Source organism: Herpailurus yagouaroundi, unplaced genomic scaffold (assembly GCF_014898765.1).
Source record: "Herpailurus yagouaroundi ecotype Mexico unplaced genomic scaffold, PumYag 219, whole genome shotgun sequence".
In the NCBI taxonomy this organism is placed as follows: domain Eukaryota; kingdom Metazoa; phylum Chordata; class Mammalia; order Carnivora; family Felidae; genus Herpailurus; species Herpailurus yagouaroundi.
Genome location: NW_024412450.1, coordinates 519329 through 533448, shown reverse-complemented (window position 1 = coordinate 533448; position 14120 = coordinate 519329). Strand labels below are relative to the sequence as shown.

General features: G+C 43.3%; 1 protein-coding gene and 1 pseudogene across 2 annotated transcripts in view; both read left to right on the top strand.

Moving 5' to 3' along the window:
• The first annotated feature begins 3794 nt into the window (after positions 1–3794).
• ZSCAN31 (zinc finger and SCAN domain containing 31) overlaps positions 3795–14120 on the top strand; it is a 34953-nt gene continuing 24627 nt past the window's right edge. The window contains exon 1 of one of the 2 annotated variants that reach the window (XM_040457056.1): positions 3795–3869. The gene's annotated coding sequence lies outside the window, so the exon portion shown is untranslated. The remainder of the gene's footprint in view (positions 3870–14120) is intronic. The other variant, XM_040457057.1, reaches the window with a different exon arrangement.
• Positions 13510–13962, top strand: LOC121018346 (60S ribosomal protein L35a-like; annotated as a pseudogene).

Here is a 14120-nt window from a genome sequence, read left to right as displayed (position 1 = left end):
ACCCCTAGGTTTCAACATTTTAACTGCATTTTAAAAGTAATTAGGGGCGCCTGGGTGGCGCAGTCGGTTAAGCGTCCGACTTGAGCCAGGTCACGATCTCGCGGTCCGTGAGTTCGAGCCCCGCGTCGGGCTCTGGGCTGATGGCTCAGAGCCTGGAGCCTGTTTCCGATTCTGTGTCTCCCTCTCTCTCTGCCCCTCCCCCGTTCATGCTCTGTCTCTCTCTGTCCCCAAAATAAATAAACGTTAAAAGTAATTACATTTTTGTTCATTGTTAATACTCTAGAACAATTTATAGAGCATTGGAATTAGCTAGTCTCTGGAGTTTGAATTCTGATGTAAAACCATCTGGGCTGAGTGCTTTTCTGTGGGACAGTTCCTTGGTAACCTTCTCTGTTTCTTCTATTAAAAAATAGTCTGTTTGGAGGGCACCTGGGCGGCTCAGTCAGTTGGGCATCTGACTTCAGCTCAGGTCATGATCTTGTGGTTCGTGGGTTTGTGCCCCACATCAGGCTCTGTGGCACAGAGCCTGGAGCCTGCTTTAGATCCTGTGTCTCCCTCTCTCTCTGCCCTCCCCCACTCGTTCTCTGTGTCTCTCTCTCAAAAATGAATAAGTGTTAAAAATAAATAAATAAAAAGCCCTTTTGGGCTTTCTATTTATAATGGGGGTCAATTTTGGTGATCTAATATTTGCCTAGAAAATTAACCATTTCATCTATATTTTAAAATTTATTTGCCTCGAATCTGCAATATAATCAGTTATGACTTTTTAAATAGCTTTATTGAGGGAAACTGATGTACAGTAAACTGCAGAGGTATACAGTTGCACATATGTTTTAACATGTACACACCCGTGAAATGATCACCACAATCAATATAACGAACAGATCACCCAAAAAAGTTGCCTTGTGTGTTTTGGTAATTCCTCCCTTCCACACTTCCCTGCACCCTGCTGTCATCTCCAGACAATCTCTGCTAGAAATTCCTATAAATTATTATAAATTTGCATTTTTTAGAATTATGTATGGATGGAATACAGTATGTTCCTTCCTTTTTTAGGCTTCTTTCATTCAGCATAATTATTTTGATATTCATCCATGTTGTTGCATATATCAATAATCCATTCTTTTTATTGTTGAGTATTTCATTGTATGGATACACCAGTTTGTTTATACAGTTACCCTTTGATGGACATTTGGGTTATTTCCATTTGGGGGCTCCTAAAATGAAGTTGGTATATACATTTGTGTACAAGTCTTTGTATAGACATATGCTTTCATTTGTTTTCAGTAAATACCTAGGAGTGGGATGGTTGGATCTACGTGATGAGAATATTTTTAACTTTTAAAGAAACTCAAATTGTTTTCTAGTGTCTGTCCTCTTTCACACCCGTACCAGCAGCGCACGAGCTTTCCTTCACTACACATTCTTCTAATACTTGGTAAGGTCAGTCTTTCATTTCACACGTTCTAATAGGTGTGCAGTAGTACCTTATTGTAATTGTGATTTGCATTTCCTAATGACTAAAGATATTGAGCATCTTTTCATGGGAGCATTTGTCGTTCCTATAAAGCCTTTTCCTGAAGTATCTGTTCAAGTTTTTGCCCATTTTTCCCCTTCTCTAAGAAGTACCATTTTGTCAGTCAGCTTTGATAGGTGTATTGTGCTGGGTCAGCCGTTTGTTAAATGCAAAAGCGAGGTAGAAAAATATGACCTTCTAACCTCTAGGGAACTTACTAATTGGGAACACAGAACTTTATACCCCAAGAATACCTATGGAGCTACCGCCATCACGTAGAAATGACCAACTACCCCTCACTCCATACATCCCTTCATGCTACAGTTTTCTTCGCTGGTCTGTAGGTATGAAAGAAATCCATGATCTGGAGCCCTGATAGTTTATTCATAGTTTCATTCTACTGGGGCACCTGGGTGGCTCAATCAGTTGAGCATCTGACTCTTGATTTCAGCTCAGGTCATGATCTCACAGTTTGTGGGACCGAGCCCCACGTTGGGCTCTGCACTGAGCACATAGCCTTCTTGGGAATCTCTTTTTCCTCTCTCTCCCCCCCCCCCCCCCCCCGCTTATGCACTCTCTGTCTCTGTCTCTCTCTCAAAATAAATAAACTTTAAAAAATAGTTTCATTCCACTGCTTTTACCCTACAAAGGCAATGCTGTCAGCCATAACAGAAGAGGTAGAGTGGTGACACATCATTAGACTTCATTCTAAAAATGAAGTAACTTAGGGGTGCCTAGGTGGCTCAGTCGAAGTGCCTTACTATTGGTTTCAGCTCAAGTCATGATCTTATGGTTCATGAGTTTGAGCCCTGCATTGGGCTCTGTGCTGACAGCAAGGAGCCTGCTTGGGATTCTCTCTCTCCCTCTCTCTCTCTCTCTCTCTCTCTCTGCCCCTCCCCCACTCTCTCAAATAAACTTAAAACAATTTTTTTTTTTAATGAGGTAACTTAGATTTAATATGGACTACTAGAATCTGAAAGGTCAGGAAAAAGGGGCTGCTTGGACTGCTTCAGTGGAGTTGCCACGAGATGTGGGTGGGAAAAGACCATATGAAGAAGGTCTTTTATGAGTGTTTTCAAATGTCTTCTCAACCAGAGTGATTTTGTCCCCTGGGAGTCATTTGACCATATCAAGAGACTTGTTTCACAGCTGGCAGGAAGGTGGGGGGTCAGTGTTGGGGGAGGTGAGTTAGTGGTTGGGAGGGGAGAGGAAGGAGATACTGGAATCTAGTGGGTGGAGGTCGGGGATACTGCTGATCGTACAATGCACAGAACAGCCCCTCACAACAAAATTATTCAGCCCAACATGTAAATAGTGCTGAAGTTGAGAAATTTGTTGAAAAGAAGAAAACTGGCAAGAAATGGAAGTAGGAAACACATGTTTTCTTGGTTTAAATTCTGGAACGTTTCTGCGCCTGCTTGCCTTTTTTTTTTTTTTTTTTTTTAATGTTTATTTTATTTTTGCGAGAGAGAGCAGGGGAGAGGCGCAGAGAGACAGGAACACAGAGGATTCAAAGCTGACTCTGCGAAGATAGCAGAGAGCCCAATGTGGGGCTGGAACTCACTAACCTGAGATCATGACCTAAGCCAAAGTCAGATGCTTAACTGATTGAGCCACCCAGACACCCCAAGACTAGCTTTTTAAATGTACTACCTGATTCCTTAGGCTGTATTCTCTCAACCAGGAAATGAAACGCTGAAATCGTCATCCTTTGACTCATGTCCCCACCAGTATTGAATTTAATACCCTACAAAGTTTTTCTGTGGGAAGTTTGTTTTCTCAGCAGGGTATATTAACAGAAAGAAGGGGGGAGAAAGGAGAAAGAACCAGGAGGAGGAAGAAGAATCAACAGGGCTGCCCACTCATATTTCCTACGAGCAAGGCACTTCTTTTGGATCTTGCATGTTCATTGGCTGGTCCCTGATCAAAGGCAGGACAGATAAGTAGCAGGCCGGTAGGGGTAAGGCGCTATTTTTATCTAGCAAGTACTCACAAAGCACTTACTTGCTAAAGGACCATATAGAACAAGCCTGGTCAAGTGGGCAAACAACCCTATAAGGAAAGCGTCTGAACCTTACAGACGGACTGGGGCCCCCACAGTCCGCGGGAGGAAGGGGTGCAGAGCGCCGGCTTCGGCAGGGAAAGGGAAGGCGAGCCGGGAGAACCGCACCCCGTGGCCCGCTAGGCCCAGCCAGCCGCTCCCTACAACGTTCTCAGGACAACCATCGAGTTAGGGACCTTCATGCCATCCTAGAGCGGCCCGGAAGCGCATCCGGCGGACGCAAAGCGCGGCGGCTCCCGCGGTGGCCGGATGTGCGCCGCGGGAGCTCTTCTCGGTTGACGTCTTCTGCAGGTAGGGCTGGGAGCCCCGGGAGGGCGCGGAGTTGGGGGTCGGGCCCGGGGAGGCCTCCGTCGTCCTTCCCTCCTGGCCCCTCCCCGACGGCCCCGCGCTGAAGTCGGCCCGGGGCGGGACCGCGCGTGGTGGCTGGGGAGCCGCGGCAGGGCCTTTGGGAGGCTTCGGCCACGGGTGGAGGGTCCGGGCCCCGCTCCGTGGCCTGCGGGACTCAGGGGTCACCTCAGGGAGGCCTGTCCTACGTGCATCCCGACTGCTCTTCATACAGCTCCTACTGCTTCATGTCCTCTATAACCCGCTCTTCGTTTTCGTCTGTTGCTTATTGCCTCACAGCCAACTCACTCCCACCCCGACATGGGTCTGAGCCCCCGACGGCAGAGATTCGTGTCTGTGTTTAACTCGTGAGTGAGAAATGTAAATTGCCCAGAACCGTGCCTGGCGGGAGTTAACAACTGTACGTGTCGACTGTTATTATTTTGTTCAGGCAGCATCTGGGGCGCCTAAAACAGGCCTGAGAGAATGAATGAATGAATGAATGAATGAATGAGGTTCTTACCGGAACCTTATGACAAAGAAAGGAACCAGATTTTCTGTGATTAGTTAAGCTGTGCCAGTAAATGCTTCTGAGTAGGGCACTGAGCTGGACGCTGGAGGTAGAGATTCTTAGCAGAGAGAGGCTTTTAGGGCAACAGGGAAAAAGGGAGAGCTAATTGTATGTATGTATGTATAACATAAATAGCAAAGAACCACATGGCGAGCAGTGACAGAAAGTGCTAATGTAATCACTTTTGCCTCTCACCAGTAGGCACTCTGGGTTGTTTTATTATACTAATTTTTACCCAGCATCCAATTTCAGCATCACAAACATCAGTGGCCAAATGACTTGAGGTTACATTGGATTTTTCAGGGAATACAGAGCTAAAAAAACACAGCACTCTGTTCCCTGGAAATAATGCAGGTAGAAATTAAAATGTGAAAAGAAAAGGAAAATGGAGTGTTTGTGATCTCATTGAGAATGCTGTAGCTCACATGCTTCACTCTTAGGTTGTTTTTGTTTGCTGGGAATTTTTGCTGGTTGGTTGTTTCAGGTTTTGTAGGAGTCGTTGGGACTTACTTGGATATCAGATCTGGGATATTTGCTATTGGACTTGGAATGAGACAAATGGGATTAACAATTTTCTGTTTTCTGACATTTTAGCTACTCCATTTTCATGTTCTTCACATTTTTAGTGTTACTAGCAAAAGATGGAATTCAACATACTTAGAGTCCTTAATCACTTAACACATCTTTTGGGGAAGGTACAAAACATTAATTATACAGGATTATTGCTAGGACATAACCTTTTCTATTAACAGAAATCCAGTCACTCTGAGGCATCCACTGAATAACTTGAGGGTTTAAAAGATATATGTACCAACTAAATTGTACATATTCAAATAAGGAAGTATAATTTAGCCGAATAATCAGTCATTAATATCATTTAAAATTTACATCTCCAAAAATGTATATATTTGGGGGCCTGGATAGCAACGTGTTTTACTTTCTAACTCTGTATGGGTAAAACCTCCCCTAGAAGATGGCTTTTGGGGCAGAAGACATAATCCTTGTTGGTGCCCCTTGTAGTCTTGTTTATTTGGTGTGTCTCAGTCTGACTGTACATGCATATCTACCTCATATGGAGCACCCTTTGTGGATTTTCTTTTTAGATTCATTTGTTGCCTTTCAGTTTTACGGTGACAAAACTTTGCATGTGTAACTATTTTTTAAAAATTCTATTTCCGGGGCGCCTGGGTGGCTCAGTCGGTTAAGCAGCCGACTTCGGCTCAGGTCACGATCTTGAGGTCCGTGAGTTCAAACCCTGCATCGGGCTCTGTGCTGACAGCTCAGAGCCTGGAGCCTGCTTCTGTTTCTGTGTTTCCCTCTCTCTCTCTGCCCCTCCCCCATTCACGCTCTGTCTCTCTCTGCCTTTCACAAATGAATACATGTTAAAAAATTTTTTTTAATTCTATTTCCCTCAAAATGCATGCCTATGTAGGTATAGGAGGCCAGCACTCACAATGACACCTTTTAACTCTTGCCCTGCCTTTACTCCTTGAAGGGCAGCCATCTTGCTCATTTAGTAACTATCTGCCTTTTCCCCCCCCTTCCCCCCCTTTTCCCCTTTATTCCCTCCTCCATCTAGTTTTCCTAAATGATAGTCCTCCCTGCAATCTACAGCTACTTTCTTCCTTTCAGTTAATTGGCCAAAGTAGTGAAAGGCATATGAATTTTGGAGTTAGAGACCTATGTTTAAGTAAAAAACTTTAGTTTCTTCCTTTTTTCTTGCATATATCACTGAACTATTCTGAACTTCAGTTTCCTCATTTGTAAACGGATTATAATACCTAAATTGGCCACTTGTAGGAATTAAAGCATCAATATAAGCATCATAAATGTAAGCCCAGCACAGTACCTGGCATACAGAGGATAGTCACTAAATACTAGTACTTGTCTCTTCACCTACTTTCCTCCCCATTAGATGTCTAGTAGCACCCAACCTTTACCAATGACCATTTCTTTACATGCTTATCTAAAGGCCATTTAAGTCAAATCCATCTTTGGCTCCCTACTGTCTAAAATAACCCAAACTTTCCAGATTCCCCTTTTAAGTAGGTTGGATTATGCCCTCCCCCCTCTTTTTAAAGTTTATTTATTCATTTTTGAGAGAGAGAGAGAGAGAGAGAGAGAGAGAGAGAGAGAGAGAGCACACATGAGCCGGGGAGGGCCAGAGAGAGAGGGAGACAGAGAATCCCAAGCAGGCTCTGAGCTGTCAGTGCAGAATCCAACATGGGGCTCAAACTCCCCAAACCGCAAGATCATGCCCTGAGCCGAATTCGGCCACTTAACCGACTGAGCCACTCAGGTGCCCCAGATTACAGCCCCTTTAAGTGCTCTTTTAGGAACTAGAAATTCCTCCCACATAATAGAGCGTATCCAGTGTTAGATAGAGATGTTTCTTAAAAACACTGGCATATCCCAGTGTAATCTCTGTCAAAACACTAACAGCATTTTCCACAGAGCTAGAATAAATAGTTCTAAAATTTGTATGGAATCACAAAGGATGCTGAAAAGCCATAACAAACTTGAAAAAAAAAAAAAGCTGGAGGCGTCACAATTCTGGACTTCAAGTTATATAAACAAAGCTATAGTAATCAAAACAGTATGGCACTGGCACAAAAATAGACACATAGACCAATAGAACAGAATAGAAAATCTAGAAATGAAGCCACAACTGTATGGTCAATTAATCTTTAACAAAGCAGGAAAGACTATCCAATGGGAAAAAGTCTATTCAACAAATAGTGCTGGGAACACTGGATGCAACATGCAAAAGAATGAAACCAGACCACTTTCTTACATCATACACAAAAATAAACTCAAAATGGATTAAAGACCTGGGGCTCCTGGATGGCTCGGTTGAGTGTCCAGCTTCGTCTCAGGTCATGGTCTCATGGTTCGTGAGTTTGAGCCACATGTCAGGCTCTGTGCTGACAGTTCAGAGCCTGGAGCCTGCCTTGGGTTTGGTGTCTCCCTCTTTCTTCTGCTCCCTCACTTGTTCTCTCTCTCTCTCTCTCAAAAATAAATTAAAAAAAATTTTTTTTTAATTAAAAAAATGGATTAAAGACCTAAAATGTGAGACAGGAAACCATCAGAATCCTAGAAGAGAACACAGGCAGTTACCTCTTTAACATAAGCTGTAGCAACTTCTTTCTAGATATGTTTCGTGAGGCAAGGGAAACAAAAGCAAAAATAAACTATGGACACTTCAAAGAAAAAGCTTCTGCACGGCAAAGCAAACAGTCAATGAAACTAAAAGGGAACCTATGGAATGGGATAATATATTTGCAAATGACATATCTGATAAAGGGTTAGTATCCAAAATACATAGAGAACTTTTAAAACCCAACACCCAAAAAATAAATAAGCCAGTTTAAAAAATGGGCAGAAGACATGAGTAGGGAAAAAAAAAAAAAAGGTGCCTGAGTGGCTCAGTTGGTTAAGCGTCTAACTCTTGATCTCAGCTCAGGTCTTGATTTCAGAGTCATGAGTTCAAGACCTGCCTTGGGCTTTACACTGGGCATGGAGCCTGCTTTAAAGAAAAAGTGGGGTGGGGAGACATGAATAGACATTTATCCAAAGAAGACATACAGATGACCAACAGACACATGAAAAGATGTTCATCGTCCCTTACCATCAGGGAAATGAAAATCAAAACTACAGTGAGCTATCACCTCACATCTGTCAGAATGGCTAAAATCAACAACACAAGGAACAACAGATGTTGGCAACAATGTGGAGAAAAGGGAACCCTCTTGCACTGCTGGTGGGAATGCAGACTGGTGCAGCCACTCTGAAAAACAGTATGGAGATTCCTCAAAAAGTTAAAAATAGAACTACCTGTACCATGCAGCAATTTGCTGGAAGGTATTTATCCAAAGAATATAAAAATGCTAATTCAGGGGCGCCTGGGTGGCGCAGTCGGTTAAGCGTCCGACTTCAGCCAGGTCACGATCTCGCGGTCCGGGAGTTCGAGCCCCGCGTCGGGCTCTGGGCTGACGGCTCGGAGCCTGGAGCCTGTTTCCGATTCTGTGTCTCCCTCTCTCTCTGCCCCTCCCCCGTTCATGCTCTGTCTCTCTCTGTCCCAAAAAATAAATAAATGTTGAAAAAAAAAATTAAAAAAAAAAAATGCTAATTCAAAGGGGTACATGCACCCTGATGTTTATAGCAGCATTATATATAGTAGCCAAATTTTGGAAATAGCCCAAGTGTCCATCGACTGAAGAATGGATAAAGATGTAGTATGTATATGTATGTGTGTGTATGTATGTGTGTGTGTGTATATGTGTATATATATATGTGTATATGTATATATATATATATATGCATATATATATACACACATATATGTTACTCAACCATAAAAAAGAATGAAGTCTTGCCATTTGCAATGATGGATGGAGCTAGAGAGGATTATACTAAGTGAAATAAGTCAGAGAAAGACAAATATATGATTTCACTCATGTGGAATTTAAGAAACAAAACAAACGAGCAGAGAGAAAAGAGAGGCAAACCAAGAAATAGACTCAACTGTAGAAAACAAACTGATGATCACCAGAGGGGAGCTGGGTGGGGGGGATGGGCTAAATGGGTGATGGGGATTAAGGAGGGCACTTTGTTGTGGTGAGCACTGGGTGTTGTATGGAAATGTTGAATCATAATATTGTACACCTAAAACTAATATTACACTGTGTTAACCAACTGGAATTTAAATAAAAACTTTCAAAAAAAAAAAAGGACATTGGCAGATCCCTATAGGTTAATCACAGAACAGACTCTTAGGGTTTTGGAGCAAAGCCATGCCATTCTTTTCAAATAGTTACTCTCTTTCTGAGAAACAGCTATTGGCTTGCTACTGGACCTTACTAGAGAATAAATGTTTGGCCACAGACCACTAAGTTGTCATGTAACCTGATCTGTTCATCATGAATTGGATGTTATTCGATATACCAAGCCTTAAAATTGGGCACGCACAGCAGCTTCATTATTAAATGGAAGTTGTATACATATGGTCAGGCCTGAGCAGTCTTTGCGGACAAATGTAAGTTGCATGAGGAAGTGACCCAAGTACTCAAAACCTTTACTCTTATTGCATTACTTCTCTATTTGCCTGAACCTATAGCCTCATGAGGAGTTCTCTATGACCAGTTGAAGGAGTAAGAAAACAACTTGGGCCTGGTTTACGGATGAATCTGCATGACATCTACAAAAGTAGACCATTGCAGCACTATAGGCCTGCTCTGGGATGGACAGTCTAGAACAGTGATAAAAGGAAGTCCCCCAGGAGACCTAACTTCAAGCAGTGCCCCTGGTTGTTTATTTTGTTTAGGCGAGAGATGGCCAGAAGTAGGAGTCTAACAATTTTGGGTTGTAGTTCTTGGTTTGGCTGAAATGTTCAAGGAACCATTAGAAGGAGGTCTGGGGAAAACTGAATAGACCTCTCCAAATGAGCAAGAACATGAAGTTACACATGTACCATTAAGTGTTTCACCAAAGGGTGACCTCAGCAGAGGATTTTAATAATTGGGTGGGTAGGGTGACCTGTGTCATAGTTGTCAGCCTCTTTCCGTAGATACTCCTGTCGTTGCTTAATGGGATCCTGAACAAAGTGGCCATGGATGCAGGGATTGAGTTTACGCATGGGCTCACTTCCACTCACCAAGGCCAACCTTGTTAGAGCCGCTGCTGAGTAATCTATGTGTCAACAACAAAAACCAACACTAAACTCTCAGGATGCATCATTTCTCAGTGTGATCAGCCAGCTACTTAAGTACACTCAACTGCTTCCACCATGAAAGGGAAGTGTTTTGTTCACACTGGAATAGACACTTACTCTGGATATGGATTTGCCTTCCTGGCCTGCAGTGCTTCTGCCGAAGCTGCCTTCTGTGCACTTACAGAATGTCTTATCCACCATCATGGTATTCCACACAGTGTCACTTTTCTTTTTTTTTCTTTTTTAATTTTTTTTTAATGTTTGTTTATTTTTGAGAGAGAGACAGAGTGTGAGTGGGGGAGGAGCAGAGAGAGAGGGAGACACAGAATCTGAAGCAGAATCCAGGCTCTGAGCTATCAGCACAGAGCCCGATTCAGGGCTTGAACTCATGAACTGCGAGATCGTGACCTGAGCTGAAGCCAGATGCTTACCGACTGAGCCACCCAGGTGCCCCACACAGCGTCACTTCTGACCTGGGAACCCATTTCATAGCAAGTGAAGTGGACACTGGGACTGTGTTCATGGATCTCCCTGGTCTTACCATAGTCCTCATCATCCTGAAGCACGTGGCTTGATAAAACAGTAAAATGGCATCTTAAAGCCTCAATTATGGCTCAGCTAAGTGGGCATGCTTTGCAGAATTGGTATTGTTTTCCAGGATGCGATATATGCTCTAAATCAACGTCTAATATATGATTCTATATCTCCCATAGGGAGGGTCAAAAAGTCCAGAAATCAAGGGGTGGAAATAGAAGATACTTCACTCACTCTACCCCTACCAGAAATGCACTAGCAAAATTTTTATTTCTGAATCTGACCTTGGCTTCTGCTGGTCTAGGGAGGAATGCTCGCCTAGACGACACCACCTGGCACCACAAGGATTCCATTGACTGGAAGTTGAGACTGCTAGCTGGCCACATTGGGCTCCACAATGCCCCTGAATCAACAAAGTTTCACTAGACTGGCTGGGGTGACTGATCACCCCAAGGGGAAAGTGGGTTGGTACTAGACAATGAGGAATAAGGAGGAATCCAGGAGTTTCTGGGCATATTTTAGTGCTATACGACCTGTGGTTAACGTCGGTGGATGACTGTGACAACCCAGCACGGGCCTCAGTCTCTTTGGGAATGAAGGCTTGGGTCACTCCACGAGGCAGAGAACCACAAGCAGCTGAGGTGATTGCTGGGTCAATGGGAACATGGAATGGATAGTGAAAGAACGTTGTTACAAATAACAGTTAAGACCATGTGACTAGTTGCAAAAAAAAGCACAGTGGTAGTTATGACTTTCTTGTTTTGCTATGAATGTTTACGTGTATCAACCAGATTTTTTTGTTGTCTCTCCTTATCATTTAACATAACATCTGTTGCTGGTAACATGTCGATATAAAGTTAACTTTATACCTCAGTATTTGGGTTATGGGTTTCAAAAGGAGTGAATCAGGTAGGAGATGAATGAACATCAGCAAAGACAAAAAAAAAAAAAAAAGTAGGGGAGGGGTAAGGAGAGGGAGAGGGACTTTGTATTGTTTCTTGAGGACAGAGTGTGGTGATGGTTCTATGAGGATTCCAGTATCGTTTAGACGGAAGTGCAGTTTTGTAACTGTCTTTATTAGGCGACTAAGTATGGTTAAGGAAATGGGTATTGGTACCACGTTGACAGGGGTGGATTTTGATGGCTTATGTTGTGTCAGCTTGGCCAAGCTAAACTACACTCCCCAGAATCCTCTTTCGAGTATGTTGCAATTAGGATGGGCTGCAGAGATGGTCCCTTGAGAGTTACCGGGCAGGCAGGAAGCCACAGCCACTAGGTGGCACACAGGTGCTGTTGCTAAGCCGCTGGCTCACCAGCGTCTCAGGTACCTGGATCTTCCTTCTGTTGACTCCTGACCCAGCCCTGTATGTCCAACTCCACACAGGCTCACTTTCCACAGGATACCTTTGTCACAAATGTCAAACGAACAGACACAGGTATTTGCTGGCTTGTGATCTTCCCTTCCTGACTACCTGCTTGTGGGCTTTGGAGCCTCATGAAGGCTATTTAGCCAGCCCCCCCAAAAGCATAAGCCTGTTGATAGATACACAGATGGTAGTTAGGTAGACAGATATCCTCTGTTCTCTGGTTGAACCCTGACTGGTACGGGGAAAGTAAGACTCTCTGAACCCAGAGTCTTTGGCCCACGTTCCTTATAAGGTGTTCTTTTTCTTTTCTGGTCATTAAAATTTCTTTCTTTGAACATTCAAATCTGGGTTCTTTTTCAGTGTCTTTGTTTCACTTCTACAGCAGGCAAAGTTTTACCAGTGATTTTCAAAAATGAGTGTAAGCAAATCACCTGGGATCCTGTTAAATGTAGATTCAGTATCTGTAGGTCTGGATCTGAATTTTTAGTAAGTTCCCAGGTGACACTTATATTATCTTTATTCATTTTCTACTGCCATCTTAACAGATTACCACAAACTCAGTGGTCTGAAACAACCTAAATTTATCATCTCAGAAGTCCCAGTTAACCCAGCTGGTTTCTCTACTCCAGGTTTCACAAGGGCCAGAATCCAGGTGTCAGCCAGTTGGGTTCTTCCTGGTAGGCACCTGGAAAGAATCTGATTCCAAGTTCATTGGTGGACTTCAATTCGGAACTGGGTTCCCCAAATCCTGATAGAAGAAAGCAAAGAAGATCTGAATGAATGGAGACACACTGTGTTCATGGATTAAAAGACACAGCACAGTAGGGATCTGTTCTCCCTACACCGATAATAAATCAGGTTTGATACAGATCCTATCAAATCTTAGCAAGGAGTTTTCGTAGATACAGATAAGCTTCTTCTAAAATTTATATGGAAAGCCAAGGGATCTGGGAAAAACTAAAATATGAAAAAGAATAAAGTAGGAGGAGTCCATGAGCCTGATGTAAGCTTACCATCCACAGTGGTGCAAACAGAGTTCAGTGCTGTGGACCACAGGTCCACACGGAAATGCCCAACTGATTCTTTGCAAAGGTGCAGAAGCAATTCAGGGGAGAAAGGATAGCCTTTTCAGAAAATGGTGCTGGCACAAATGGATGTCCATAGGTCAAACAGAACAAAAACAGCCTAAATCTCACACCCTATACAAAAATCAGCTCAAAATGAATCATGGATGAAAATATAAGACCAAAACCTATAAACCTTTTAGAAGAAAGCATAGGAAATAATCAGGACCTAGATTTAGGCAAAGATTCTTAGAATTGGTATCACAAGCATGGTGATTAAAGGAACAGTTAATAATTTTTTCTTCACCAAAATTTGAAAGTGTTGTTCTGTGACTCTTTCCACCATCTTGGAGCCTGTGGATTCAGGACTCCTGAAACGACAAATATGTCTGGAAGGCTGTGGTCCAAAGCCATTTTTGCTGGCTATAAGTGGGGTCTCCGGAACCAGAGGGAGCACACAGCTCTTCTTAAAATTGAAGGTGTTTATGCTTCAGTACTGAATTCTGTCTAGGCAAGAGATGTGCTTATGTGTACAAAGCAAAGAACACCACGGTGATTCCTGGTGGCAAACAGAATAAAACCAGGGTAATCTGGGTAAAAGTAACTTGTGCTTAGAGAAACAGTGGCATGTGACAAATTCCAAAGCAGCCTTCCTCCTAAGGCCACGGGCCACAAAACCTGTGTGATGCTGTACCTCTCACGGATTTAAAGTAACTAAAAGTAGGAGCACCTGGGTGGCTCAGTCGGTTGGGCATCCAACTGTGGCTTAGGTCACGATCTCACAGTTTGTGAGTTCGAGCTCCTTGTTGGGCTCTGTGCTGACAGCTCAGATCCTGGAGCTTGCTTCAGATTCTGTGTCTCCTTCTCTTTCTGCCCCTCCCCTGCTCAAACTCTCTCTCTCTCTCTCTCTCTCTCTCAAAAATAAATAAATAAAAATACTACAGTTGAGGGGCGCCTGGGTGGCGCAGTCGG